This window comes from Schistocerca nitens, chromosome 5, assembly GCF_023898315.1.
Source record: "Schistocerca nitens isolate TAMUIC-IGC-003100 chromosome 5, iqSchNite1.1, whole genome shotgun sequence".
In the NCBI taxonomy this organism is placed as follows: domain Eukaryota; kingdom Metazoa; phylum Arthropoda; class Insecta; order Orthoptera; family Acrididae; genus Schistocerca; species Schistocerca nitens.
The window spans coordinates 864340141-864365741 of record NC_064618.1 but is presented as its reverse complement, the minus strand read 5'-3'; the positions used below and the strand labels follow the sequence as shown (position 1 = coordinate 864365741).

At 36.0% G+C, this 25601-nt stretch overlaps 1 protein-coding gene across 1 annotated transcript in view; it reads left to right on the top strand.

Annotated features, from left to right (window-relative positions):
- Nucleotides 1-25601, top strand: part of LOC126260059 (putative fatty acyl-CoA reductase CG5065) — a 468918-nt gene that overhangs the window by 379026 nt on the left and 64291 nt on the right. The gene's annotated exons all lie outside the window — the stretch shown is intronic.

Below are 25601 nucleotides of genomic sequence, written 5' to 3'. Positions count from 1 at the left end.
GGATATTGCAGTTAAAGAAAAAACAGATAATCATGTAGTTGAGGCTTTTGAAAATGTATCCATTGCTAGAAAGCCAAAAAATTTACCTACAGGTAATGGTAAAGAATTCTGTAACAAAGATTTACAAGAATTGATGAAGAAATATAACATTAATCATTATTCAGTGTGTAGTGAATTAAAAGCTGTTGTTGTAAGACATAAAAGAACAGTTAAAGAAAAGATTTGCACTTCAAGGAAATTATAAGTTGGTGGAATTTGGTTAAAAATTTCGTTCAAAAATACAATAACACAAAACATTCAACTATAAAAATGAAACCAATCGAAGTTAATGAGAAAAATGTGACACCTGTCTGGGAGGCAGGATCTCTAAAATTTAAAAAAGGAGATAAAGTAAGGATCAGTAAACTTAAAGGACTTTTTGAAAAGGGATACACGGCCAATTGGTCAGCAGAAATTTTTGAAATTGAATCAATTATTCGTCCCAATCCAGTCACATGTAAATTGAAAGATATTGATGGAAATTTTTATGTCAAGAACACATGAAAACGAATTCACCAGATGTTTATCTCATTGAGAAAGTTTTGAGAAAGAAAGAGATATAGTTAAGTGTTTGGATTTGGTAATTCACATGATAGTTAAGCAAATAAAAAGAAAGTAATTATTTAATAGTGAATTTTAATATTCATTATTTCTCTTATAGAAATATCTTCATTTAATCTTGTTTCAAATTAATTTCCTTGAGAATTTTTTGGTGATCTTTTTTTCATTAAATTATATCGATTTATTAAGTTTGTATTCCTAATTATCAAAATTATTTCCATTTCTGGATAATCTGCTTATAATTCACTCCAAATAGAATTTAAAGAAAACTTTAGAGTTCTTATAACATAATATGGATATTTGCAAATATGATTTTACTTGATTAAAATAAATTCACTATGTTTATCGCTATTAATGGTTGGAGGAGTGGCATGATTGCCAATAAATTCATTTTTCTATTTAGTTATATCTCTGGCAACATTTAGCATATTTGCTATACATTAAATTTTATTTTCTAAATAATTAATATTATTTTGTAGTTTATATTCATCTATTTGTCGAATTGGTGATAAAACATAATGAGAACCCCATTTTTGAACTATTTTGCTTCTTCTTCCTTGGAAGATAAAATTAGTGACTAAAGTCCTTCTTCATTAATAGTGTTCTTTTTTTGTTATAATGAATACCACTATTGGTTGGGGATCTAGAATTATCTTCAAATTTGGCTTTATGATCCGCTTTTACATTTACTATGATGGCTTGATCAGTATTTTCTTACTCAATAATTTCAGCAATGTCTTATGCTTTAAATCACAGATTATTATTTTCATCAATAATCATACGAACTTGCTTATTATTATATGTAAGCTTGTTGTTGATAGGGTCAACAATCTACTCCATTTATATAGAATAAAAATATAGTACATAAATTAAAATTCTATAGCTGGCACATTCAAAATTTTGTCATAAATATTTTTCCTTTTCTCATTTATTTCATCAACAATACTGTTGGATTGGTCACATAATTTCTCAACAAAGTAAGACAAACTGTTAAAGTGCATATTTAATACTTCTTTTCTTTTGTCTGCTCCGTGTATCCCAAAATAAGTGCTAACCGTATTCTCTACTAATTTGTAATCTGTACATTTGTATTACCTAACATGAAATATTTTATTGTTTTTAGGTCTTCCACTATTATAACTGGATAGTCTTCCTAAAAGATGATTTTCAGCTAATACACCATCAACTTTGAAATAGTTTTTCTTAGCATATTGGTTACAAGTGGCAATCTAAATAATTTGTCCTTTCTTCATCTCTACTACATCAGATATAACATCTTTAAAGTGAGGGCATTCTTTTTCCTTTCCTTTTAAGTCTTTAGTCTGTTGTTAAATAATTTTTTGAGATTGAATGGCTTTCTATTCTTTTACATAGTCGATATAATCACATAATATTTCTTTAAAGGTGATGCAATAATCTCTAATTTCTTTAGCTATTTTAATTCTCAAACTCATTACAAGATTCTTAAAGTTTTTAACAGGTAGCAAAATCCATGTTTTATGAATTAAATTATTTGATGTTTAAGTTTTTATTAAATTTGAATATATTCATATTCTAAAGCCAATGGACTATCATGTTTGATTTCCTAATATTCAAGCCCATACTTTGTTAAAGAATTAATTAAATGTCCTTTAATTTGTCGACTTACAGTTAAAATCGCCCTCTGCAGAAAAACTAAGGAGACTGTTCCACTCCAATGATATGAGTATTACACCACTGGACCCAACCCATTACACGCCACACAGCCATACACTCATATATATAATAGCAACAAAGCGTCCAGATAAAATAATTCGCATCAATCAGACATCCGCTCTGGGACTCTCTGCTCATGGCGTGATATTCTTAAATTGCTCAATGCCTACTACCAAAGAAAAATCTCACCTAGTAACCTACGGAAACCTAAAAAATGTTAACCATGACGCTCTTCAAACGGATTGCTCAGACATCCCTTGGCATGATATAAGCAATGAACCGACTTTAAATGGAAAAATTCGGGAATTATGTCGCAAAATTATTGCACTGTACGACAAACATGCTCCTCAACGCACTGTCAAGGTAAAGAGAGCTCCCGCTCCGTGGCTCACCACTGAATTACGCCAGTTAATGAATAAACGTGATGCTGCACATAGGGCCTTCACGCGTAACCCAACTCGTTGTCACAGACATCTTCAACCTGTCCCTTGTCAGTAGTACATATCCTACTGAGTGGAAGCAAAGTTTAATTGGACCTATACCCAAGACTGACAACCCAAAGACGCCAGGTGACTACAGGCCGATCAGCATACTATCTGCAATATCTAAAGCCCTAGAATACATCTTCTATGAACAGCTGGCAGATTACCTCAAAACTCATAACATCCATGATAAATATCAGTCAGGCTTCCGAAAGCACCATAGCACAGCAACTGCGTTAATCAAAGTAACTGATGACATTAAACACGCTATGGACAGACGTGAAGCTACCATCCTAACACTGCTTGACTTTAGCAAGGCTTTTGATACAGTTCACTTTGATATAATACTAATTAAAATGAAACAGCTGAATTTCTCAAACAGCGCAATACACTGGTTCGACAGCTACCTCAAAAACAGATGTCAACAAGTCATTATGGGTCGGAGAAGTCATCATGGAAAAACGTGCGCTCTGGAATTCCCCAAGGCTCCGTCCTTGGTCCATTACTCTTCTCACTGTACATTAATGATATTTCTTCAGTGATTCACTCCTGCAACTACCATCTATATGCCGACGACATCCAACTGTATATAAGTGCAAGCCCCAAGAACATTACTGATGCAGTAGCGAGTATGAACGCAGATCTTTGCTCTGTTTCTCGATGGGCACAGAACCTAGGTCTGAAACTAAACCCCAAGAAATCCCAGGTCATTCTTATATCTCATCCAAAGTTAATCAGCCGGTACTTTCGCGAAACAGTCCCTCAAATAATCCGCAATGGTACCCAACTACCATACCAAAAAACAGTAAAATACCTTGGAATAGTCTTGGATGAGGACCTAAACTGGGAAGAACAAACAGCCACAGCTTGCCAGAAATCGCTCTCCTCCCTACATGCGATCCAAAAATTCAGAAAAATATTTCCAATCCATGTTAATCACAAATTAGCCACAACACTAGTCTTGCCCAATCTTTACTACTGTGATGTAGTTCAACATGGCACAAATAGTGAAAATTCGAGATGCCTCGAGCTAGTGATGAATGCTTGCGTTAGATACGTGTGCAATATACGGTTGTATGATCATATCAGTCCTTCATACTCCTAGCTAGGTTGGATACGCCCACATAAGGAATGCGATCTCCACATGATGTGCTTACTTCATCAATTTCTTAGTCACTGGTGCCCCAAGTACTTATCTTCTCACATTAAACACCTATCATCATTCCACAACCGTAATACCAGATCGGATACGTCTAGCATCCTGGCCGTACCTTTACATAACACAAAATCTTTCTTCGTGTCATTCTCCATCTCAGCCATACGACTATGGAATGCGCTCCCCTGTGATCTGCCTCTTATCCAGAACCACTCAACATACAAGACGCATCTCAGAACTTACATATTAGGGACGGTATAGCCACCATTGTTGTGCTCCTCTCATCTCTTTCTTTCTCCTCTCCATCATAGCTTCGAATTTTACCTTTCTATTTCTCTTTCTCTAACCTAGCTTCGTCTTCTATATCTATTTCACCTCATTCTATCGTCTTATGTCCCTGCTCGATATGAATAACTCACAAGCTGCAAGAACATAACGAGAAAATTCCCATCTAGCAATAGGACTGACATTTATAAAAGAAAAATGTGTTTAGTTTCATATACATAGTCATTACTATTATTATTATTTTATTTAATAAAATTGCAGCCAAATAGCCATATACAGTTACTTTGCTTAACATTTTACATTTACATTTTTCCTTTTTTGCATATTCATTTATCGATTTCACTCTTTTACTGCACAATTCTATGTGATATCGTTCACAGGCTTTGTTACACAGTTCACATACACATGTTGTGGCTGGGTTGTGATAAGTTTTGTTTTTGCAGATTAGATGATGAAAGCCGTGAATAGAATGAGATGTCGCTGTTCGAAGTTTGGTGCTGTCCATGAGTGGTTCGCCATTGCTTCGGTGCCATAGAACTCCGGCCATATTTTTTCTCGTTTGTCCTCCATGATCTTCAGTTGCTTTCTGGAAGCCCCGGTATGTGGCATCATATATTGAAGTCTGATGTCTTCAACTAGGAATGTCTCTCTCGCTAGCATGTACACTAGCCTAGATCTTGTTGTCTTTGAGAGACCTAGTGCTCTTTTTAGATAGGTCGATTTTACCTTTTCTAGTGTTTCTAGATTTTTTTTCTGTCAGGTGGTCCCATATAGCCTCCATTCCATAGGCCACGATTGGCAAGATTTTTGTGTTGAATAATTTCATGGCTGTTTCTAGACAGAGTAGGCGGATGTTTTTGATGTCCCATATTGCTATTATTGCTTGGGCTGCACGTTCTGTTGTATGTTTTGTGAAGCATTTGGCTGTTGCTTACAATGTCACTCCTAGGTATTTAAAGTCTGATGAGATTTTTATTTTTAGTCGTCTGATGCTGATTTCCGCATTCTTGGGTGGTTTGCCTCCTTTTCTGAAAATTACCATTTCTGTCTTTGTTATGTTTATGTGTAGTTTGTGTTCACTGCACCATCTGTCTATTTTCTCAGTGATTGTATGCAGCTTCTGTATACCTGTTGAACCTATGGCTATGTCGTCAACGTATGCATATACATACACATCTTCTTTATTTTCTCCAATTCAGAGTACTTCTGTGGCAAGACTGTACGGCAAAGGGCTCATTGGGTCACCCTGTAAGACTCCGTTTGATTGCACAATGGAGTTCGAAAAAGAGAGGTTGTCTGATATTGTGATTAAGTTGTATTCGAGGATTGACTTGATTATTCTTGCCCATACGCTATCTTCTCCCATTGTGTTTTCCAGTTTTCGGACTATAAGATCTCTTTCCAATAGGTCAAAGGCTTTGGTAAAGTCTATGAACACTGTGTAGAACATTTGTTTCTTTTGTAGCGCTTCGTCGATGTTGTTTAGAAGAAGCCTGACTGCCGTAAGTGTTGATCTTCCAGATCTGAAACCCATTTGTCGTTCTGGAAGATGACTGTCCACAGAGGCTTGGATTTTTTGTGTTATTATCTTTGAAAACATCTTGAATTGAGTATTTTCCAGGGCTATGCCTCTGTACTTGTTTGGGTCCATTGGGTCTCCTCTACCTTTGTAGAGAACTTTTATTGTTGAGTGTCTCTATTGTGTCGGAATTCTTCCACGTTCCAGGCATTTGTAAAATAGTTTGATCCATATGTGTTGGAGGGCCTCTTTTGCATCTTTTCTATGTTCATTATATATATTATTGGGTCCTGCTGCTTTCTTGTTCTTCAGTGCTTTTATTACTTCTTTCACGTCTTCCTCATTTAGAGGTTCCCATGTATTATCTTTTTCCTTAGTTTGATGTTTTTTCTCTTTCTTTGGGGGTGTTTTGATTCCTCGTTTGTTCAGTATCTTACTGAAGTGGTCTTCCCATTCCTTCAGGTCTATGTTTGGTGTATGAGCCATTTTTCTTGGTCTTGCTGCTATGTACGGGCCTTTCTCTGCTTCATCCACTTCTCTTTTTGCTTCTCTTTCTATGGATTGTTTTTTCTTCTCTTCTATTAGTTTTTTGTAGATTCTCCTCTCTTCTGCGTACAGTTTGTATGTTTCCTCGTCATTTTTATCTTCATTGGAATGTGCTTTCGTATAGGAGTAATGGAGTCATGCCATATTGTTTGAATACTTCCTTCTATTTCTCCTCTTGTTAGTGCGATATCAATGGTGCTTTTCCCATTGTGGAATATGTATGTAGGTATCTGTCTATCGTTAAGTAGGGTGAAACCATCTTCTTCTAGGCTTTCAACAACTAGTTTTGTTTTATAGTTTTCTGTGTCTATTCTGCAGTTGAGATCGCCTGCAATAATGGTGGGTTTGCTGTCGCATTGTTTGATGAGTGTGACTATTTCGTCAATTATTTCTACAGCATTTGTGTGCAGTTTAAAATAGGCTGCAATTATATTTATGTTTGCTGCTTCTACTAGCATACTATTTTCTTGTTTTATGATTTTTTTGGTAGGCGTCATCCAGGGTTTCAGTAGGATAGATATTCCTCCCACGGTCGTCCTCTTTCTCCCTTCTTTGCCATTAGGTGATAATTATAGAAATCTTTATGTTGCCAGCTGTCTATCAGGGAGGTTTCTGTTAGAATTGCAAGATCCGAGTTTTGCACAGTGGCTATTGGTGTTAGGTTAAGAGCACTTTTTACTCCCTCTGTATTCCACAAGACTGCTTTTATTTCTTGCTCTTTGGGTTTTCTTCTTACTTTAGTTGATCTCTGCTCCCTCTTCCATTGATCGTCTTGGGAAACGAAATCGACGTACTTCTATGTTTTCTGGTCAGAATTCTGGTTCTTGTGTGATTTGTAGCTTTTCAAACGGAATGCCTACTTTGAAAGCTTTTTTGTCGCCCAGTGTGCGCAGTTCTTCACATTCTAGTTGTCCTAGTATTCCGTTCTTGTTAAGGTATTTCACTACTGTAGCAGTTGTGGCGGTTCTCTTTAAGTTACCGATGTATAGCCAAGCTGTTGTTTCTGCTGCTTGTATTTCTTCGTCTTTTTTTGGACCCATTATGGTTTTATTATTACTCTGGTTTCTTCTGTACCAGCTCCTCCCTACCACAGTACTCCAAGTCGGTTCCTCTAGTTCATTAACCTGATTTCGGGTTTTATTGTGTTGCTCATGTGCATTGATTTGGACTTGTAGCTGATTTTGTTGCTGGAGTAGAGGATTTCTGTATATTGTCGTTCCCTCTAGTTTAACATTGTTGTTATATTTAGTTTGTATGTTGTTTCCATCAGTTTTGGTTTTTGTCTAGGTGGCTTTCCTTTTCTAGAGTTTTCTTTATTTGCTCTTGTATTAATATTTCTAGTTGGTTTTTTAGGAAATCAGTCATCTCCCCCACTTTATGCCTCAGTTCTCCCATTTCCGTCTTATTTCTGTCTTTTTTTTGCTTTTTCCAGAAAGGTACCCACACCGATGTCTACGTTGAAGTTCTTCTCAGATCCTGTAGGTGTCTCTTCCGCCTGTCTCTGTCCGCTATGTGCTGATTCCTGCGTTTCGCCAATAGATGTCGCTACGTGACTAGCAGTCCACTGTCCGCTATGTGCTGTTTCCTGTGTTCCGCCAATAGATGCCGCTAGTTGTCCACCAGTGCAGCTGTCTTCTCCCCCACTCGTCTCCTCTTGTTGGATGTTCCTAACCTCTCTTGTAGGATTCCTATTCTCCATCTTTTTTGCTTTTGTTTCGTTTTTCAAAGATTATAAGCATTTTCTTATTTCACTCACTGTCTCTAGTAAGTCGTTCTTCATTTGCTTCTACATATATCCTCCTTCTTCTGCCACTTTTCCGATCATCACAAGAGTGTTCTCAATATGATGCACTGCACTGTCTGCCATCTTACTCACTTATTATTATTCCTTGATTGTTATAATTATTTTTTTGATTGTTGTAATTATCCTTGTATTACTTTAACATTAATACTGTATAACGTTATATGTCCATAATGTTCTGTACAAACTGAAATTCGTTCAATCTGATTTTGCCTTGTTAGGTGTAAGAGAGGGCCTGAAGGCCCTAATCTTGCCAGGTAAAATAAATGCATACATAAATAAGTAAATAAATTATATTTCCTGGGTTCTCGCTCAAGAGCCCTGTAATTCCAAATTTAAGAAATATCATTCATAATCAACATATCTTTTTTACTGAATAATGGAAACGACATATCTTTGGACCACGTTCCCAAACTTAATTCGTATTTCTTCTCTTGAATGAATTAAAAAATATTCAAAATGGGTGAAGCTGATATCGATAGATTTCCCTCCATTTATATAGAATAAAATTTTAATAAGCTTTTAAATTATTTAATCTTGTAAATATGACCAATGTATGGGATGAATTTAAATTTGACCTTTTTGTCCAAACAAATAATAAACCCACAAGAGAGACAAGTTGAATGTAATATTTGTAATGAATATTTTAAACCATCTTTAACTATAGGACATTTGAGAAGGTGGAACCATGATGTAAACATTAGTGATATAGAAATATGGGAGGAAATAGAAAACTCAGATTCTCTCTTTTTATGACTGTAAAAGTAATAGCAAATCTTAATTTAACCATAAAAAATTTACCAAAACATTACAAAATTACATTAAAGCCTTGCTCATTATTTTTACCAGTTTTTCACTCTATAACCAAAACGTTAGACATAGGAGAATACAAGAGAAGGAAACTAATTAATTTATTCTCTTTGTTTATGGAATATGGTATGAATTTTTCCTTTACATTAGAAAATATAGATAAATTATTTAATTTTTCATATCCATAAGGCACTGTATCATAATTTTATAGAACAACTCTTTTATCACACTGAAATGAGAATTCTTTCTTTACCTGTTTGTTGACTAAATTTTTGCTATCAGCATCTGTAGTTATCTGATTGTACTTTATCTGTATATTTTCTTTCACTTCACTCACCATTAGCCTTATCATAGATTCGCCTTTCAACTTTGGAATATTCTGGTAATTTAATGTGAATCCTTTTACTTTCAACACAGAACATTCATCATTTTCCTCATAATAATAACTCTTTGGTCCAGTCAAAGCCCAATTTGCAATCCATTTATTATCTCTTAAGTCATCTGTCCATTCACCCAACATACAGAATTTCTCTAAATTGACTTTGCCAACATCAATATATACTACAGACTCAGTGTCATACAATCAGTATTATGCAAACTAAGTGTCTCATTTGATGTAGTGAATGCAGCAATGAAGATGTTTGTAGCTGCATTGTTTTCCACATAATTAAAACTGTACCACATCTGTACCATGTGTTTTTACATCTAAATTATCTAGTATCTCATAAATTTGCTGTAAATCCGTGACATACTCATATTTTCTGTTTGCCCAAAATTTCCCCATAATGAGTTAAGACATGCTTTAGCAACAGCTCACTTACCAGGATTTTCCTTTATTCTTGATCCAAGTCAATATCCAATTTCTCTTTAACTGTTTTGATATACTCTTCATCACTTTCAAAATTATGTGGACTGGTTTCTAATTTTATTTTCAAAAATTCTTTCACATAATTTTTAAACAACATGTTACTCTTACTTCTACAATCCCATACTTCATAGACATCTAAAATTTTATATTTCATTACTACTGCCAACTTTATTTCATCTGTTACCCAAGTTACAATAAAACTTCTTTCTTCATCACTGTAATTGGTTTTACTTATTTTTTCTTCTGCACATTTGACACACAAAAGAAACAACAGTTTTTCATTTATTCTTACATGCAAAACAGGGTGACACAATCCTCTAGGCGCCAATACGTTTTATAAATCCATACCATTTTTAGTATAATACCTTTGACTATATATTCTTGTTTACGAGGATAATAATCATAGTATTGTACAGTTGGATAAAGGCTGCATACATCATCATGTCTTATTTTTGTGCTGACACTATCAGCCTTAGCCCTTGATGTTATTGCATTTGTTCGACAAAGCATCTCTTGCAATCAATGGTTCGACAATTTCTGGTAACTTTCAATTTTTTATGTTTTTTGTATCCTGCTAAGTTAAACCAAATTGTATCCAGCATTTCGTGTTTCTGTGCATCTTGTTAAGGTCTTTTGTTTAAGGTCATCCATTGTTTCTTGATTTTTATTGGTAATCATCTCTCTTTCTAAACATTTTTTATATCTATGCCAGAAACAACTGTGGTATTGATAAAACAGTATTAGCTGCTTTATCAAATCTATCTATTTTTGCACCAGCTATTCTTCCTTTACTGCCATTAAGAGCATACAAGATATTGTTATTGTTTAAACTGTTTCACCATGCTATGGATTCTTTACTATAATTCTCTTTCTGTTCTTTATCCAAAACAGCAATTGTATTTTGAGGTAAATATTTAGATCTGTAAATAGCCATGCAAACTCCACCAATGGTTAAATAGCTATTATCTAGAAACTGTTTTCTCAGTTCTAAACAACGTCTTCTCAAAATATCTACATCAGAATTACAGTATTTGTTAATTTCTTTCTTCATATTGAACCCATAATTTTCTTTAACTCTTGAGGTGTCCCATTTGAAAAACGTTTGTCTATCTTTTGGCTTCACAATAATATTGGGCATCTGGAATAGGTCCTATGTAATTTTCTTTTTCTTGTGTATTGACCAAATGAGGGAAGAAGCCTTTCTTCAATTCTTTCAAATCAATAGTTTTGGAAAACTACAAATAGGACCTTGCACAAGGTTATGCTTTCTCTAATTTTTATGCCTTACTGTTTGATATCCAATAACATCTGTTTAGTTCCTGTGCAGATGGTGTATGGCTTTATTGTAATTTCAACACAGTACTTAAAAATAAGTTGGGAATTGTAACCTTTTGCATAGTGAGCTATGAATGTGTGATAACCGTTTTTTTCAGATATCATCATTTTATGAGATTTGGAATATGTGTTCCAGTTTCTTGATTTGCTTCATAGTCAAACCACATGTATCTCTCAGTATGGGTACAATTCACTCTCTGAGGGAATCCAGCTTCACAGAATTTAAACTGTTTACCAGTAAATATTTTATTGCATTCAAAGTATTGGTAAACATAATAATTTTGGAATTCTCCATTAACATAACAACCTTCTTCATTACAATTTGGGCAACCTTGCACTACAAAATCCACACCAAATTTTCTTTCACAGTTACCTCCTTCTTGCAATTTGTGTTGCATGTAACATTTATGATTTCCAGTTTTCACTACTTGTTTACAATTCCTGCAAAGTTCAAAGCCACATTTATGTTCTTTAGATCTCAAACAAAGCTTTTTCCATTCTTCACATTTATAAGCTGTACCACAAACGTTTAAGCATTATTCATTTTAGCTGTATCTGTTGCACTTTTCACAATAAATCTCATTTTCTACACTTTCATGTTGCGCTTTTCACAGTAAATCTTATTTTCTACACTTTCATGTTCTGCCTTTTTGCACAATATGCAAACTTTTCTCTCTATTTTCATCCATGTTGGTCCTTGTTGTTATATGGTTTGTTACATTTGTTACAGAAATACATTGATCCTAGGAAAGCTGTCATATTGGTAATTACATCAATATGATTATGATCTTTATACAGATAACTTTATTCTTTCTCAGGACCGATAAAGATGACTGAATTGAAATTCTCTTTACATACAACATTTATTTGAATATCCAACAATACTTCAGCATTTATAACGTCATCTAGAGTAACCCCTTCTTCATTGTATTGACCCAACTGATTAATAATTTGTCAGTTAGCTCTAATTTGTATTATCTTCTACTCCGGTTTTCTTAATCACATGTGTAGTTAGTTCTCTGCACAAAATGTTATTTGTCTGGTATGTTGATGCCATATTTACTGCTCTAGGACAACAGAAATTATCATTGTTATTAATTCTTGTGATATATCTTTTAGTCTTTTTGTCTTCAGCTAGATTTATTATTTTTTCTTACCTCGACCACCTTGGCGTCTAGGAACAGCTATAATTTGAATCTTAAATGAGGTATCTGCTATATCAGTAGTCTCATCAGATGTTAAGACATCTCTCATTTTATTGCACAAAACTTGAACAGATTCTCGAGTCTTATCTGATGCTTTATATCCTGTGGAAATTGGATAAAACATTTTTGGATGTTTGGTTGTTATATTCAACTATCTTCTTTCCTGAAATTAGTTCTTTTTTTAGCTACATCGAAGACAGAATTTAGTACTTCCATTATGAAAGCTGTTTTATCACTAACAGTGCTGAGTTTGGAATTACTGACATCATTAAAAACGATTTGGTAGTCAACAGACCAAGTTTTAAATTTTTCATTAATTCTCGATCTTATCTCAGATAAATGCTTTTTGATGGCTCAGTCTCTATTTTCTTGCTCTAATAGTTTGCTACTGAATGGATAAATTTGATGTAGTCTCACTATTTTTTCTTATCTCAGTGGTCAAGCTTTGTCAATAACATCATCATCAAATCTGTAAAAATAATTTATAATAGGTACTTGTTTTGGTCTTGATCTAGTTTTTTGGAATAATTCTGGATGAAATTGAACTCCTGCAACCCAACAGCATTAACTAACTCTGATTTCTTTAATTTACTGTATCCTTTAATACAAAGATTTTTAGCTCTTTCTTTGTGTTCATTTACTTCCAAATTATCTGGAGTTGTTGTAGGAGCAGGTAAATTATTTGAAATGATTAAATTAATTAAATCATCTTTTCTAAATCCTCTAGAAACTCGTAGATTATTCCTTCTGCAATAATCACGAATTTAAGTGACTGTAAACTCTCTCAATGAGGGTTCCATTCTATTCTCTTTTATTAGGAAATTTTTCCATTAGACTTTTGAAAAATGAGTGGAGATAAATTTTGTGATTTAATTAAATTAATTAAATCAACTTCTCTAAATCTGCTATAAACTCGTAAATTATTCTTTCTGCAATAATTACGAAGTTGAGCAACTGTAAACTCTCTGATAGGCTCCCATTTATTTAAGGATAGGAAACATAACCTTTGCATAATGCGGTGATTTCATTTTCAGTTATTTTGGTGTGTATTTGTCCATAAATGTTTATTGAGACCACTTTTAACTATTTGTTTTCCACACTTACACAATATTTTCTTTTCTTTTTGGAATATCTTCTAGTTGACAAATCTTGCATCTACTTGAGAGCTTGTCCATAGATGTATGAATTAAGTCAAAACAAATAAAACCTTTAATTTCTTCACAACCAATATATTTTTTACAATGTAGTTAACTTTGTTTTTCTCTATTTAACCACTGTTTATTGTAAAAACAAAGAAAATCTTTCATGTCCTTAAATTTTTCCAAAGGGTTCTTACAATTATGTATAAACTGTTTAAAATGTTCTTTTTTACTATTATATGTATTTTCTTCTAATGATTTTATAACATTCTTTACACATATGTGAATGTTTATCCTTCGTATATTTGAATGAATGAAAGTTGTCAATTGTCTTCTCCACTTCGCATTTTTTACTCTTCTTCAACACTTCCATTTATTGAGACAATTTTTTCATTAGATTAAATAAAATTATTCCTTAATAAATGAATCTGATTTCTTGTTGCTGTGCTATAGATAGTTTTATAGATAAAATATTTACACTCTTAATTTTCTTCCTTTCACTAGTACTTTTACTGTGTATTTTTTATCTCATTTATGAGTTTGCAGTACAATACACACTTCATGAAAAAGAAACTGTAATTATGACACACTATTAAGGAAATTTTAGATTGAATTCCAGGCACTAAATATTTAGTGCCTGAAAAGTTAACAGATGCTATAGAATTTTATTGGCCAGCATAACAACAACTGAAAACATTAAACAAATAAAATGAGGTTTTATTAAGTAAGAAATTTCAGGTTCCGTGAATTCCAGAGCCTAAATTTTTAGACCATGCATTTTTAAAAGGAATTCCAGAGTCCAAATATTTGGACAGTGCAATTTTAAGAAGAAGTAAAGGCCATTGTCTCGAATATCTCAAACAAAATGATATTCCATATACAGAGTGCTATTGAGTTTTAATATATCAACTATATTTTTATTCTGTACAAATGTATACTCTACTGAAGAAGCTGAATAATACAAGCAGTTCTTCTAATGAGCTAGTATTAAATGAATTGTATTACATTACTGATTGTGAAAATTTAAAAACTAGATATAGGGGGATAATTGGTATGGAGCTTGATGATAAATTTTTTTTGCCAGACAGGTTTAATAAAATAATTAGTCACTGAAACTTTCAGTTTTTTGAAGATGGTAATGATAAACTAAAGTATATAGGAATGAAGAGAACTAAAAAAAATGATAACAAATTTCACAATCTGGAGTTCATTGTGTGATTTTGAAAATTTTTTATTGATTTAATTTTTAATATCTTATTTTTCTGGTGAGTTGCGTTTGCTCAGTAAATAATCCCCTAGTGCACTCAACCTATCAATTTATAAGAAAACAGAAAATGTCAGTAAATAATTCCCTAGTTCACCCAACGTACCCAGTTACTACTATCATACTACAGAATGCAGACAATTAGGTGTAATCATGCGGTTCTTCATTCCAATAATTTATAGGGTGCACTGTCACACTCAGTTGAATCTGTGCTTGAAGATCCATTTAGTCATCCTGTTAGCTGCATGAAAAGACAATCAAATCTATAAATTTTAAAGACAGAAATGTAAAACATTCTATAGCACTATGAGGAATTCCACATGTACATATTTTTAGATTTTTATACCTCTGTGTCGTTATGACTTTTTTCTTTGTTGTTGTCGGCCTCCGATTCATGGTAACTACAGTGCTCAGTCAGCTATAAGCTGTGCAGGCAGCTATGTAAAATGACGCTCATACTGCCACGCAGACAATGCCCTTTATGCCACTTCTGGTGTGGACTATTTACCTGTCCAATATCCTCCGGCCAACTGGCCACACACAGCTGTGCCTCCCCCAACGTCTGGACGTGCAGACACACTCATTCGAGGTGACCGAAGGACCACAGTGAAACACTTCGCTGCTCAGCTGGACGTCTCTGTTGGTAGTATTGACACACTCGCCAGCCATTTGGGTTACTCACAGGTGTGTGGAACTGCTTGCACGTTACGAGGCTAATTGTGACAATTTTTTGTTAAAAATCGTCACCGGCGATGAAGCATGGGTTCAGTGCTTCGAACCGGAAGCAGAACTCCAATCCATGAAGTGGCACCACGCCACCTCTCCTCTGAAGAAAAAGTTCAAAGCCACACCCTCGGCCGCTAAAGTAAAGGCGACGGTCTTCTGTGACTCTGAAGGGGTTGTTCTGTTTGTAGTTCTCTCGTGGTTCAACGATAAACTCTGGAGTGTACTGTGCTACATTCAGGAAATTGACTTTAGCGTGTTCATCGCCACAAAAAATCCAAAGGAACTTCTCCTTCTCTGTGACAACGCAAGGCCTCACATATCCTTGCACACCCGTGAGGCGGTCACAAAACTTCGTTGGACTGTTCTTTCTCATCCATTCTTTGCTCGACCTCGGGCTGACCTACGAGGAATGTGTCCTGTATTTCGAGGCTATCGTTCAAGAAGTTGAAATGACCGTGGATCATGCACTCAGAAGTGCTGAGGGAGTGGTCTGTAACTGTCCTCCTTCTTGACTTCCAAGAACTGTACAAGGCAGGGTCCAAACCGCATCTCCGTGGTTTCACGTTGCAAACATCGCCAAAATACTACTCTGCACTACTAAAGGAAACAACGTATTTGACAGTGTCTGATTCGCAACTTCTCGTCATTAATGAATCAGGGTCTCATTCGAAATAAGAACTATGCCTTTGCCTTACAGAAAACGGAATTTTTCGGTTCAACGAATGAAAGTAATCTGCCGCACTGGTTGTCCTAACATGGGTGAGGAACATCTTTTTATTTTGTCTTTTTCCCCGCTGCCCACTCACGAGGGCATTCAGTAAGTAACGCAACACATTTTTTTCCCTGAAAGCAGCTTATTTTTTTTTTATTAAGAATTCCAGTACACCATACACTATTCCTCACTCTTTTGCTTACAGATCCCTGTTCCTCAATGTAAACTCCGTTCAGTGCGACGGCCTTACGGCACCTTAGTGGGAGGGACTGTTCGCTCCGATGGTATCACTCTACTGCTCAACGTCGGATCCATCGTCATTCTGCATCAATAACCTCCACGTCACCCACGTAGTACTACCAGCCGAGTAAATCCTTCATTGGTCCAAACAGATGGAAGTCGGAAGGTGCGAGATCCAGGCTGAAGGGTGAATGAGGATGAACAGTCAAATGAAGTTTTGTGAGCACCTCTCGGGTGCGCAGACACGTGTAATGGCTTGCGTTGTCATAGAGAAAGAGAAGTTCGTTTGCATTTCTGTGGCGGCGAACACGCTGAGGTCATTTCTTCAATTTCCTGAGGGTAGCACAGTTACTTCAGAGTTTACCGTTGTGCTATGAGGGAACAACAAACAGAACAACCCCTTCAGAGCCCCAGAGGACGGTCGCCATTTCTTTACCGGTCGAGTGTGCGAGTTTGGATTTTTTCTTCAGAGAAGAGGTGGTATGGTGCCACCTGATGTGGATTGGCGTTTTGTTTCGGTTCAAAGTGATGAACTCATGTTTCATCACCGGCGACGATGTTCAACAAAAAACTGTCACGATCAGCTGCGTAATGTGCAAGCAAGTGCACACAGATGGTCCTTCGTTGCTCTTCCTGGTCTTTTGTGAGGCTGAGAGGAACTCAGCAGGCACACATCTCTGAGTACCCCAACTCTCAGCACTGTCAAGAGAAACGTCCAGCTGAGCAGTGAAATGTTTGATTGTGATCCTCGATCACCGCGAATGAGTGTGTCAGCATGTTCCAACATTGCCGGAGACACAGCTGTGCCGCCGTCCTGCACGCGGGGGATCAGACAGATTAGCGTCGAGCAAGGTTACAGATGTCTCGCCCAATGACACACTGTGCCTTAGTTCACTGCCCGGGCTCTGTAGGCATTCGACAAGTGTTATAAATGTTTGCGATGCTCTGTTTTTTCGCCAAAAGAAACTCAGCGAGAGCTCTCTACCTGGATCGCACCTTCGTTAGCCACGCAATTTTGAAGGTTATATACAGCGCCGCCACCTATCGGGACTTTGTGAAACTATAGCAGCTGAAACGGGAATGTTCCACGATGTCCTACAACAAATTCCGCACTTTTTCAGCCGAAACTGACCGAGAAAAAAATGTGTTGCATTACTTATTGAAAGGCCCTTGTACATCTGGGTGGTCATTTTCAAATGTTTTAAAAACGTACCGGATGTAACACTGTTAAGATATAAATACAAAACAACCAATAGTGGTTTAATCAACAGAACTGAAATAAAAATGAAATAAAATAAAACATGATTTGCTTGGCATAACCCATCAAACGGATACATTTGGGATACAGTCAAAACCTGAATTCATCGTACTTTGTTATAATGTAGTTTCATAGTTTGTGTCAGGTGCCAGTTGAGCTACTTAGCACACCTCTAAGGTCACTGTGAGCCAAGTAGAAACCTCTTACTAAAATTTCAGCTGGCTCCGCTGGGCTTAATTGTTGCTCCCACACTGCATGGCTTCATGTTCTCTACTGTCTCACAGAGCTTTATCTCTGCTAAAAAGGATTCCTTTTGCTTCTTGCAAAATGCAGTTTTATGCCACAGTGCCCAGCCTTAATCTAGGCTCTTTCTGGACTGGGGTAACAGACTGTCCTTCTCTGCTCCATACCTGAATGGAGAATCGTTTTCAGTGGTAAGCAACTTTATGACTATTCATTACCATAAGTGAAATTACCCTTTGCGAACTAGCTGAAATTCCCGAGGCTCCCTTAATTACAAGACTCGCTCCTCTATCAAGAGGAAAGGAGGCATAGAAATAATTATAAATACAATCAGTGGTAGCTTTCATGCAGCGTTAGTTATTTGATTTGGTTCACCAGTGGAGCCCACCCACGGTCATCCTGCAGACATCTATTTAAAGATCTAGGGATCCTCACAGTAACCTCACAGTATATATATTCACTTATGAATTTTGTTGTTAATAATCCAACCCAGTTCAAAAGTAATATCAGTGTGCATAGCTAAAACACCAGGAGAAAGGATGATCTTCACTATGCAGGGTTAAATCTAACTTTGGCACAGAATGGGGTAAATTATGCTGCCACAAAAGTCTTTGGTCACCTACCAAACAGCATCAAAAGCCTGACAGATAGCCAACTAACATTTAAAAATAAATTAAAAGAATTTCTAGATGACAACTCCTTCTACTCATTGGCTGAATTTTTAGATATAAATTAAGGGAAAAAAAACACAACAACAACTTAAACATTAGTGTCATGCAATATTTTGTGTAATGTAATATCTTGTACAGACATCTTTTATTAACCTGACACGTTCCACATCATTACGAAGTGTCGTATTCATGATCTATGGAACAAGTATTAATCTAATCTAATCTAATCTAATCTAGATATTAAATTAAAAGCGGATTATGCGACAGTTTGAGAATAAACAGTCATATAACACATAAAATATTATTAATAAGTGCCCAGCAAACAATAAGCGAATAATGTAAAAAAGTTTACGGTAGTGCCAAAATTTAACACAAACAACATGACACAAAGTGTTTCTGGAATAGATTTGATATTACTTACCTTCTGCAGATAAAACAGCGTATTGGGCTAAGCACAGTGATACTAGGCCAGCTGGTCTGAGATAAAACTAAGCGGTACGATATGGTGTTTCATTTTATCTGGAAGTTGTTTCAAAGCTACCGCTGCAAACGATGAAAATAGAAGACTGAATCTAAGCTTGAGTTGTGACATCACAAAATGAGAATGTGAAATGTATCTATTTGATTTCGAAATTATGTTAGTCATTTTCAAGCAAACGGTGCCACATCTTTGGCACTGAAAATGTTATTTGTTTGCTCCTTGTAATGTGTTAAAATGTTTAAGTGCGTCTGGAGTTCATTGTTTTCAACACTGTATAAGCCCTCTTAATTCTGTCCATAAGAAATTCTCCATCAATTTCCATTAGTCATTTGGTGTTGTGCCCTGTGCTTATAGTGTTCCACACTTCCGTTTTAGGTTATGAATTTGTTCCTGTTAAAGATGTTTCCCTGTATTATGTCTCACTCTAGTAAATAACCTGTGTTTACACCGTTGTCACATTCACTGTCACTTGTAATTTCTACAATATCTTCACCTCTTTTGAGCAAGTTTGTTTTCTGAATAGAATCCTGTTGAAGTTGCACGTACTTTAATTTACTCCAAGCAGCTTTCTGTTGTAGGAGTGTAATATTGTGCTTATTCGTACCACTTTTCTGAAAGAGTTATTGGATTTTTCTGTTTTCCTTCGATGTTAGTAACGTTTGCTGAGTTTTACTTTTAATTTGTTGTTACAAATTTCATATTTTTTGTGAACAGTGTGCGGTCTATTTATAATTTCATTTTAAATGGCATTAATTCCAGCTCTAACTTATAGTGTAGAATCGATAACCATAGCTCCTGTCTACATAGTTACCTTGTCATTGTTTGGTGTTCAGCATTGGAAGTCCTTGGCTTCGTCTAGATGTTGGGGGTGATACTTAAACTTCATAAACGAGAAATAAAAACTTTGAAAAAGCTTTACACAACGCTGGCTGCTCTATATACTTTAAAATTTTAAACTTAGCAAACATAAAATACAGTCAAGGAAATGCTATGTACAACCTGTACAGAAATGAAACTGGAGTTATAGGAGTGGAAGGACATGAAAGGGAAGGTGTAGTTGAGAAGGGAGTGAGACAGGGCTGTATCCCACCCAAATGTTATTCTATCAGTAAACTGAGAAAGCAGTAAATAAAACCAAGGAGAAATTTGCAAGGAAATTAAACTTCAGGAGGTTGTTATTTGGAGATGTCATTCTAATTGTCAGAGATGGCAAGGCAGTTGGAACAACAGTTGAACGGAACGGATAACGTCTTTAAAAGTGATTACAAGGTGAACTTCAGCAGCAGTAGAACAAGAGTAAAGATATGTAGTCTGATTAGATTAGGCGATGTTAAGGAAATTATATTAGGAAATGAGACTTCAAAGCAGTAAATGAGTTCTGCTGTATGAGCAGAAAAATAACTGCCGGTGGCCAAAATAGAGAGGATAGAAAATAAAGACTGCCAACAGCAAAAACAAAATTTCTGAAAAAGAGAAACTTCGTTAACATAGAAAATAATTTTAAATGCCAGGAAGTCTTTTCTGAATATATCTGTATAGCCCTGTTCGGAAATGAAAGGTGGGCAATAAATAGTTAACACAAGAAGAAAACAGAAGCTTTTGAAATGTGGTGCTTCATGAGAATGCTGAAGATTAGGCGTATATACACGATAACTAATGAGGAGGTTCTGAATCGAATTAGGAAAGGAAATTTATAGTATAGCTTGATTAACAGAAGGGTTAGTAGGACACATCCTGACGAATCAATGAATCATCTATTTGGCAATGGAGTGGAGTGGGGCAATTTTAATGGCTCTGAACACTATGGGACTTAACATCTTAGGCCATCAGTCCCCCAGAACTTAGAACTACTTAAACCTAACTAACCTAAAGACATCACACACATCCATGCCCGAGGCAGGATTCGAACCTGCGACCGTAGCAGTTGCGCGGTTCCGGACTGAGCGCCTAGAACCGCATGGCCACCGCGGCCGGCTATCGTTTTTCCATGTGAATCATTTTACACGACCGTTAGATTTCTTTTTTGTAATGAGTGCTTTAGAGATTCCGAAAGAGCAGGAAAACATTGCTGTTTCATTCTAAAACTTTTCAAAGTTGCTTTTTTTCTTGTTTGCCTCACACATTGGACCCAGTCATGGGGGAATAAAATAGGAAACCTCGACTTTTTCTCTGGGTTTTCAGTTAAAGTGTGATCGTTGTAGAGTCCAAAAACAAGTGACTAGGCACTCTCAATGATGGCCGATCATTAAAAACTGGTGATAACGTTATAATTACGTGTAAGTAATTCTTGTGACCACCATACGTGTCTTAAGTACATTGCGTACTGCTTAAATTTTTAAGGCAATCCATTTAGATATTCTATAAGTGTAATGCCACCTGGTCAGGAGCTCAGCCCGCCTTTTCCTTACTTCCTCGCAGTCTTGGTCAGTCTGCTCAGAAGTTCATAGAAGACATTTGTTGTGGGCGACACAACTTTAATACTTTCAAGCAGAGGAGTAGGCAGATACTGATGCACGTCGAAGGTGGTGTCATAACTGCTTTACTGTTACCAGTTAATTCAGTTTTCTTATTCGTGGCTTTCTACTTGTGTGTCATGTCAGCCAGTTCATTCGAAAGCTCCAAATTCTGTTATGCTGATGCAAGCAAAAAGGGGTGAACAAGTAGTGCACACGTAATGTATCTAATAGGTCATGTATGTGACTAGAAAATTTTCTCCTTGATGTGTATCTTCCATTCCAGATTTTCACACATGTTCAGAAAATGTTTTTCAACCCTACACATGTAATCGTTTCCGTCCATTTACCTTTATCCCTTCACTTTCCTTCAAATGTGTAGCAGTAGCAGTTTTATTCATCCGTAGTTCACGTTTACAAGCAAATTGGACATGTCTTGGTACTACAATTCAAGAGCAACATAACTAACGTTATTAAGATATTCAGACATTTGCATACTTACATATCTATTTGGCATGTACGGGACATGAAGACAGCCATGTTCTTGTAATAGGAACCATGCTGACATTTGCCTGGAGGAATTTAGGGAAACCAAGGACTTCCTAAATCAGCTTGGTCACATAAAGATTTGAGCCTCCACCCTCCAGAATATGTGACCAGTCTGCTTAAAACAGTGCTGCCTCATTCGGTTAATCGCTAGCATATAATACTGTTTTACAAATAATTTATTTAATAATATAAAAGACTAGCACTACGCTGTTAATTCATCTCACTCACAATGACTGCACACACACTACAAACATATCATTTCATAATGTAAGACTCCACACACTACATGCTGATGTCAGTACCACGGTGACGTTGCCTGGTTGACATTTTGTGCACCGAAACTCCCTTTTGCTATCCTGAAAAGCTGAGTCAACAAACGTCTATGACGAGTGAGATGCTGAGCTCAGAAAGAGGATAAGCTGTTAATATTGTACATTGCATAGCTTTGGGAATAAGTTTTCACAGAACAGAAAAAAGGAAAAAAATATTTCGAAAGCAGTATCTCAAATGACGTGTATTTTATTAGCGTTATTATTATTATTTAAATGTTTTACATTTTTTGCTACACCTGTACTCTGTGTTATCTAAGTAATCCTTCAGTGTACAGCTTGTCTTGCTTAACTAGTACCTTTAACTGCCTTTTTAAAATTGTTTCAGTCTCTTTAATCTTCTTGGGAAATTTATTGTGCAATTTTTATTCCTTAGTAGAAGTTGCTGTTCTGAGTTTAAAGTTTATTTTTTCTTGGTAAATGTAACTCCGAGCGAGCTCTTGTTTCATGACCATGGACAGAGCTGTTTTGCAGTAATTATCAGTGTTATTTTTATATATATAACTACATGCATCAAGTACAATTCCTCGTGATTTGAAAAGATGTTTACATTGAGTTAGATCACTCTTTTCGGTTATCACTCAAATAGTCGTTTTCAATAGTTTCAAAACTGTGCGAATATCTTGTGCATTCGTTACCCAGGAAATAATTCTAAGCTAGGAACTAATTGTACATCTAATAGGATGTAACTAAAACACATTACAGACCGATGAAAGAAATCTTAAGAGCATAAAATGTTGATGGCATTTTGTTTGCAAGTATTTTTGAGCGTCCACACCGCTTCAACTGAGAATCGATATGCATTCGTAGGAAATTTGCATTTGATACGCACTCTACAGAGGTGCAGTCTATATTTAATTTAACAGTATACTTTTCCCTCTTCGAACTGAAATTAATTGCATTTGTTTTCTTTGTGTTCAGTGTCACTTCATTGCATACTGAGCATTTGCTTTCTCTGCAAGGAGTTCTCTTGTTTTCCCAGTGACTATAATATTGCTGTCGTTGACAAAGAAATTTTTTTTCCATGAGTAACACTAGTGCGTAAATCACTGCCGTATACAGGAACGGAATTGGCCATAATATGCTAGCCTGAGGATTTCGTCTGTTAATGTACTAGCTGTACCCAGCCACGCTTTGTTGTGCGTCAGTCTGCCTCAATGGGGAAAAAAAAGAAAAGAGAGAGCACACTTTATAACGTGTATTGAAACATGTATGCTTGTAGTTACGCAACTGACAGTAGCCTGCAACACGTCTGTTAGAACGGGAATGGCATGTGAACGTGTATTTTATCTCGTCGCTTATGTGCTTTGCCCTGTACTTAACTTTTCTGACTGCGAGAATGTAAATTTAATTTAGGTGCGTGAATGTAAACTGTCAATAACTTCAAACCAAACCAAAAGTGCATGAATTTATGTAATTCAAAAACTGAATCTGTTGCAACACTATTGATTTGAAATTGGCCCTGGTAATATAAGAAGACTTAATAAATTTGAAAAGAATGGTCCCTGTGCTTAATGAATGCTATCTCTGAAATAGTAAAATCTTTATCTGCGCAATGGTAATGCTCTTCGCAGTGCTCTCTGTTAGTACTTTAAATTGTGTATTTAGGATACAGCTATTGTGCAAAGCTGTTCCTTAGCATACATTTTAACTAAATCGAATACGACTGAGACAATAACTTCTTGAGCAAAATAGTTAATCAGAACCGACATGGATCTGGGAACTGTTATTGACTTGTGGTAAGTAACAATATGGGACTAACTTTTGACTCTTTGAAAATTAATAATGGTCTCTATTAACAAACAATAAACTGATTATAGATGAAGAATTAGCTTTAAAAAACCATTGGATGTGAGTGCTATACATTGGCTCAATCATCACTCGTGAATACGCGCACTGTTTGGTAGCAAAACAACTTTTTTACCTTAATTATTTCCAGTATGGTATCTTGCAAATAAAAAATTCTTTACTGCCCTTAGCGAGTAAGTATATATCCAGTATACATCAGACACAACACGTCTTTACACTTGGCAGTTCTCCATACATCTCTGTAAAGTTATTCTAACGTATTACTCATAAAACCTAGAACCAGCGATCGCTGTTGAGCAGCGACGCTACCTCACAATCGGTACTACATTTGATCATCTCTGGCTCAATACAAAATTTTATCCTGTGTCTATACGTTTCAGTATGGGTATTGGATCTCTGTTCTAATCTCCTCTGTCTCTGTCCGTCTCCCCCTCCCCCTTTGTTTGTCCATCTGCTCCTGTTTCCCCCTCTCTGTCCATCCCTCCTCAATCCTGCCCTCTCTCTCCATCTCCTGTCCTTCCTCTCTCCCCCTCTCTCTCTCTCTCTGTTCTTGAGCCTTATTTATTGTTATTGTACATTCCGATTCTGTATTAGTATTCCAACCATACACCAATAAACCATAAATACAACTTTCCTGTTTGGTAACAATGTTTCACTATTTTCTTGTTGTTGTTGTGGTCTTCAGTCCAGAGACTGGTTCAGCGCAGCTCTCCATGCTACTCTATCCCGGGAAAGCCCTTTCATCTCTGATTAACTACTGCAACCTACATCCTTCTGAATCTGCGAATCTGCTTTCTGTATTCATCTTTTGGTCTCGCCATACGATTTTTACACTCCAATACTAAACTGGTGATCATTTAATGGCTGAGAACGTGTCCTACCAACCGATCCCTTCTTCTAAAGTAGTGCCACAAATTCCTCTTTTCCCCGATTCTATTCAGTACCTCCTCATTAGTTATGTGATCTACCCATCTAATCTTCAGCATTCTTCTGTAGCACCACGTTTCGAAAGCTTCTTTTGTTGTCTAAACTATTTATCATCCATGTTTCACTGCCATACAGGGCTACACTCCATAAAATACTTTCAGAAAGGTCTTAAATCTACACTCGATGTTAACAAATTCCTCTTCTCAGAAACGCTTTCCTTGCCACTGCCAGTCTACGTTTCATATCCTCTCTACTTCGACCATAATGAGTTACTTTGCTTCCCACATAACAAAACTCATCTACTAAGTGTCTCATTTCCTAATCTAATTCCCTCAGCTTCACCTGATTTACTTCGACTACATACCATTATCCTCGTTTTGCTTTTGTTGATGTTCATCTTATATCATCTGTCCTCTCCGTTCAGCTGCTGTTCCAGGTCCTTTACTGTCTCTGATAGATTTACAATGTTGTCGGAAACCTCAAAGTTTATATTTCTTC